Genomic DNA, 6,539 nt, shown 5'->3' on the forward strand with positions numbered 1-6,539 from the left:
TTATTTGAGAATCAAACTCAACCCTATATAGCAAATTCGATCATTACAGCATATAGAGTGTCTATGGTTATTCCAAATAATATATATAGATGCGTCGATATGATATGTCAAAACCTTGTATACGTGTCCCGATATTTAAAATGTGTAAATACCAGTATTTAAATGACGATAAATAAAGTGCGTAAAATAAATAACAGAAATTAAATGACGATAAATAAAATTGCGAGAATTAAAATTGCGATAATTAATTTGCGATAAATAAATTGCGATAAATAAAATGTAATGAGGAATTAACAGTTAGCTAGAAACAGTTAGCTAGGATTTTGTTAGCGTGGATTCTTAACAAAATTTCTCATAGTTAATTTGTTTGTTTCTAACAAATTTTATTTTGTCCAATGTTTTCTTCATTATGCCACTTGTTGGATTATGATAAGTCAAAATCCAAATATGAAATTGAAAGAAAATGGTTATTCTGCGGTGAACAGATACGTATATCTGTGGATGTAAGTAGGATAGTAAATGATTGTTGATTCAGATTCGAAGAATGTACAATGTAACTTATTAATGTGAAATCTAAATATTCCTCGGGTATTACCTACCCGTTAAAATATTTTCACCATTAAGAGTTTGTACAAAAGAATTTTTAATTACAATCTTTATGAAAATATACTTACATATATATTTTCTTCAGATGTAACCAAGGATTTAATGAGTCAATCTAATATTAAACTCATTTGATTTACCGTTAGAACAAGAATATATAATCTCTAAAACATTAGAGATTACATAATCGCCATGTCGAACGAAGATAAATGATATAGAACGATACGTAGAACGATGATTATACTTGAGGTACAGAATGAGATGCTGAGGCATGGATTGTTGATGGTACTGGTCCTGTTATTAATGGTGCTGTTGGTGCCGGTGATGTTGCTGAAGCTGGTAAATTTTGCACCATATTCTCCAAATTGATTACTCGAGCGCGAAGTTCGTTGACTTATTCTATTATTCCGGGATGATTGTCGGTCAGAACGAGCAGATGAATAAGGTTTAGAATTGTGGATAGAATATAATCGTGGTGAGATATTTGGGAAATGAGGGTGAAAATGGTGTTTCGGACTGGTTCGTTGGTAAGTGCTGCAGGTTCATCACCAAGAGGACAATAAGGTGGGTGGAAGGATCGCTTTCTTCTTGTCTTCATTGGTTTAGTTGACTATGAACCCATCCCCATTTCATCCAAAATAGGTGATGGATAATTGGTTGATCCATTCCGGTTACACTGCTTTCGGAGCTTAGGTGAATATCCATATCGAAAAAGCGGTCGGAATAACTATCTGAATAGCTTATCGGAATTCGAGGGACTCGAACTGGTTGAGGGATCCATCTTGTACGATCAGATGAAGGATTTTCGATAAGAAATAGATTATAGGATGGAGATTAGTACCCTACAATACATAATTTACATATGCATATATAATACTAAAATCCCATAAGTTACAGAGGAATCTACGGAACCGTCAGGCAAAGTTTACAGTAACAGATACGCTAAGATATGAATTTTGTCTATACACTATTCATGCAATCAATGCAGTAAGATGTGTCTAGACTAACAAAGATAAGCAAATGAATTCCTAAGAATGATAAGCAGGTAATTTTCGACACGAAATGATAAGCAAAAATTTTGACATGCAGACACGGTCGAAGTCCAGACTCATTAATACATCTAAACAACTATCAGTTAGACACACTAATGCAAGACCTGGTTCGTGATAATGCTAAAAACGAACATATATTTCATAGAATTATCCCTCATAAATATAAAGGTGAAGACAAAAGGCAGATTCGACGAATTGAAGATGCAAACGACCAAAAAGCTAAAAAGTACAAAGTACAATCAAAGAGGTTCAAATTATTGATGAGAATCGTCTCAAAAGTACAAGAGTACGAGCCGCAAAACGCAAAGTTCAAGTTATTAAATCGTGCAAAAGGACGTTCGAAAAACTGGAACCAGGACATGAACCAACTAATAACGCACGACGCAACGGACCGAAAGTTACAAATTAATTATGTATATAAATATAATATAATATATAATTATTTATGTAAATTATATATATATTATATTTATATATTATAAAAATAAACATCTGCAGCCTAGGATCCAATTTGTGTGAGCTGGAATGCGAACCTCCGCACTCGCGGAGTTTAGAAGGGTAAAAACTCCGCACTCGCGGAGCTGCACAGTAAAATGTGGGCCTATAAAAGCCATCGAATTCTGCACTTCACATACACACCTTTTTCTAATCTATCTCTCAATCTCTATGTAATATATATATATATATATATATATATATATATATATATATATATATATATATATATATAATTTATAATTTTAATTTTAATTTTAATTTAATAATAATAAGGGTATGTTAGCGAATGCTGTAAGTGTGTAAGTCGAAATTCTGTCCGCGTAACGCTACGCTATTATTAATCATTGTAAGTTATGTTCAACCTTTTTAAATTAATGTCTCGTAGCTAAGTTATTATTATGCTTATTTAATGCCGAAGTAATCTCGATGTTGGGCTAAATATTAAAATTCGGTAATTGGGCTTTGGACCATAATTGAGGTTTGGATAAAAGAACGACACTTGTGGAAATTATACTATGGGCTATTAATGGGTTTTATATTAACTTAACGATACCTCATTAATTTAATATAAAGGTTATAATTTGACGTATCTATAAATAACCACATACGCTTAATCGGGTACGGTGGGCGGGATATCTATAAATACCAATAATTGTTCATTTTACCGGTCACGGAACTGGATTAATAGTTAATGGATTAGTTGAAACAGGGGTGGATTACATTCAAGGGTAATTGGTGTAATTGTTAACAAAGTAGTAAAACCTTGGACTACACGCAGTCGATAACCCGGTGTATTCATTAAACAAAGTATTAAGACCTTGTTACAATTCGAATCCCCAATTAGTTGGAATATTTGACTTCGGGAATAAGAATAATTTGACGAAGACTCTCGCACTTTATATTTATGACTGATGGACTATTATGGACAAAACCGTATGGACATATTGAATAATCCAGGACAAAGGACAATTAACCCGTGGTACTAAACTAAAAACAACACGTCGAACATCATGATTACGGAAGTTTAAATAAGCATAATTCCTTTATTTCATATTTAATTACACTTTTAATCATCGCACTTTAATTTATTGTCATTTTATTTATCGTACTTTTTAATTATCGCAATTTTATTTATCAAACTTTTATTTATCGCAATTTCATTATCGTTATTTACTTTACGCTTTAATTTAAGTTATATTTATTTTTAATATTTTACATTAGGTTTTAACTGCGACTAAAGTTTTAAAATCGACAAACCGGTCATTAAACGGTAAAAACCCCCTTTATAATAATAATACTACTTATATTTATATTTATATTTATATAAATATTGTTTTAAAAATATAGCGTTAAACTTGGCTAGTTCCCTGTGGACGAACCGGACTTACTAAAAACTACACTACTGTACGATTAGGTACACTGCCTATAAGTGTTGTAGCAAGTTTTAGGTATATCCACTCTATAAATAAATAAATAAATCGTGTAAAATTGTATCGTATTTAATAGTATTTACTAGTAAAATATTATAGTATTTAGTACCCCTTCGCTTTAACATCAAGTATTTTTGGTGCCGCTGCCGGGGAAAAACAATTAACGCCGATGGAGACGCTATTAAATATAGTTTTTATGTTATTTTTGTAAAAATATATTTACATAAGTTTTAAATATCATAAATATAAAAATATAAATATATATATATATATATCTTTAAGTCTTTAAAAAAAAGTATTTTTAGTTATAAAATACTAATAAGTAATTTTTATTCAAAATATAAGTTTTAGTTATATTATAAAACATTTTCTATAAAATAAAAACAGAAAATTAAAAACAAAACAAAAAAGTAAAAAAAAAAAATATAACTGAACCTGCAAATTTTCGGCCTGCACCTCATTTGAAACTATAATCTCCACACTCGCGGAGTTCGGGGGTATCAAAAATCCGCACTCGCGGAGCCCCTCTGACACGCCTGACCTGGTACAGCATTAATTACGATTTAGGGTTTATAATTATATATAATTAATTATAATTAGGTTTTGGTTTAATAGTAATTAGTTTTAAGTTTATTTAATTTTATATTTTTAGTTTTAATTAGTTTTATTAATTTATAAACTTATTACTTTTATAAAATAATAATATAAAAATAATATTTTTATAAAAATTGTATTTTTTTAAGCCTATTTTTATATTTTGTATATTTTTAATCGTTAAAGCGTAATTTTATATTTTTCGCTCGTAATTAATTTTAAGACTAGTATTTGCCGTAGTTTATTTTTATTTTTAGATTCTTAGGCTTTGCCGTAAAATCCCTTAAGTGCTTTTTCTTTAGACTAAGATTTAGGTGCTTTAGAATTTTGCGACGCTGTTTATAAATTTTAATTCCTTTTAAGTTTCGACGCGCTACTCTATTTTTATTTTTCGACGCCTTATTTTTCGACCTTTTATTTTTCGATGCACTTTTTCTTTTTCTTTTCGACGCTCTAGTTTTAGGATTTAGAATTTTCTCTACTTCTTCTCTAATATTTCAAAACGATAAATTATTTTAAGCGGTTAAATTGATAGACATCCAAAATTTTCTGGTTCGTAGTAATAGTTGGATTTGTTAGTGGCTGAGTTGTGAGCTTCCGATTTAAAGGGTTCTGGCTCCCTGCTACATCTATTGGCTATTCAAAACGTGGGCAAAATTAGAAAAGTCTATTAATTTGATAACTTATATAATTTTTATCTTTTATAACTAATAGGATATTCAGTGAATGCACCGAGCAAAACGTTCACCACCTTTCATACGTTCACCACCTGTAACTCGATCAAGACATCTAGCCAATATTGTCGCCGTTGATTTTTCTTTAGAATCGTCATCAAGTCGACCAAGTACTCCAATTCAAATTTTCGATAATCTATTTTTTGAACCCGACCTCACAATTGAGAATCCGGAGGATATTCAGGGGTAATTCAGAGATCCTGAACCATTAATCTTTCCTCCAGAACCACCAATCATTCAAACGGAGATTGTTGAGGAATAAACCATTAAATCAGAATCCTCTAGTGATTCAGATTCAACAAATTCAATCATGGAAAATCTGGAACCTCTAAGTATGGAAGACCGAATGAGAGCTAAACGCACTGGCCAAGGTCACGCAATTACTCAACCAGACATTAATGCGCCAGATTATGAAAGCAAAGGACAAATCCTACACATGGTAACTAATCAATGCCAATTTAGTGGTGCACCGAAGGAAGATCTAAATGAACATCTTCGTACCTTTAATAGGATCTGTACTCTATTTAAAATCCGAGAAGTTGAGGATGAACAGATATATCTCATGTTACTTCCTTGGACTTTAAAGGGAGAAGCCAAAGATTGGTTAGAATCGTTACCTGAAGGGGCGATTGATACATGAGACGTTTTAGTTGAAAATTTTCTTAAACAATTCTTTCCGGCATCTAAAGCCGTGAGACTTCAAGAAGAAATTGTTACGTTCACACAAAAGCCAAATGAAACTCTTTATGAGGCGTGGACAAGATTTGAAAAGTTATTGAGAGGATGTCCTCAACATGGTTTAGACACCTGTCAAATTGTACAAATATTCTACCAAGGATGCGACATCAATACAAGAAAAGACATCGATATAGCAGCTGGTGGATCCATTATGAAGAAAACTACAACTGAAGCTTACAAAATTATTGATAACACTACTTCCCACTCACATGAGTGGCACCAAGAAAAAGATATCGTTAGATCATCTAAAGCAGCTAGAGCCGATTCTAGCCATGACTTTGATTCCATTTCTGCAAAGATAGATGCTGTCGAAAGATGAATGGAAAAAATGACTAAAGATATTCGCTCAATACGAATTAGTTATGAGCAGTGTGGAGGACCACATTTGACAAAAGATTGTCTCAGTATTGAACAAACAATGGAACAAAGAGAGAATGTTTCATACATAAACTAAAGGCCTAGAAATAGTTATCAGAATAATTATCAACCGCCAAGACCAATTTACAATCAAAACCAGAATTATAACCGAAATGTTATATACAACAACCAACAAGGTCCTAGCAATCAAAAAGTATCTAATAATACTTACAATCAGCAAAGACCTATTTTTCAAAACAAACCACCACAAACCGAAGATAAAAAGCCAAATTTAGAAGATATGATGTCAAAGCTAGTTGAATCTCAAACTCAATTTTTCACATCTCAGAAACAAACGAATGAACAAAATGCTCAAGCATTTAGAAATCAACAAGCTTCTATTCAAAATTTGGAATAAGAAGTGAGCAACCTAGCAAGGTTGATAGGTGAAAGAAAACCGGGAAGTCTACGTAGCGATACAAATGCTAATCCCCGGAATGAAACAGCTAAAGCCATTACCACAAGAAGTGGTA

At 31.8% G+C, this 6,539-nt stretch overlaps 1 non-coding gene across 1 annotated transcript; it reads right to left on the reverse strand.

The window, feature by feature from the left end:
• Positions 1-5,605: 5,605 nt before the first annotated feature.
• Positions 5,606-5,712, reverse strand: LOC139856545 (small nucleolar RNA R71). Its single transcript, XR_011762020.1, has one exon. It is a non-coding gene; the product is annotated as a small nucleolar RNA R71 (small nucleolar RNA).
• Positions 5,713-6,539: the final 827 nt, after the last annotated feature.

This window comes from Rutidosis leptorrhynchoides, chromosome 6 (assembly GCF_046630445.1).
Source record: "Rutidosis leptorrhynchoides isolate AG116_Rl617_1_P2 chromosome 6, CSIRO_AGI_Rlap_v1, whole genome shotgun sequence".
Classification (NCBI taxonomy): domain Eukaryota; kingdom Viridiplantae; phylum Streptophyta; class Magnoliopsida; order Asterales; family Asteraceae; genus Rutidosis; species Rutidosis leptorrhynchoides.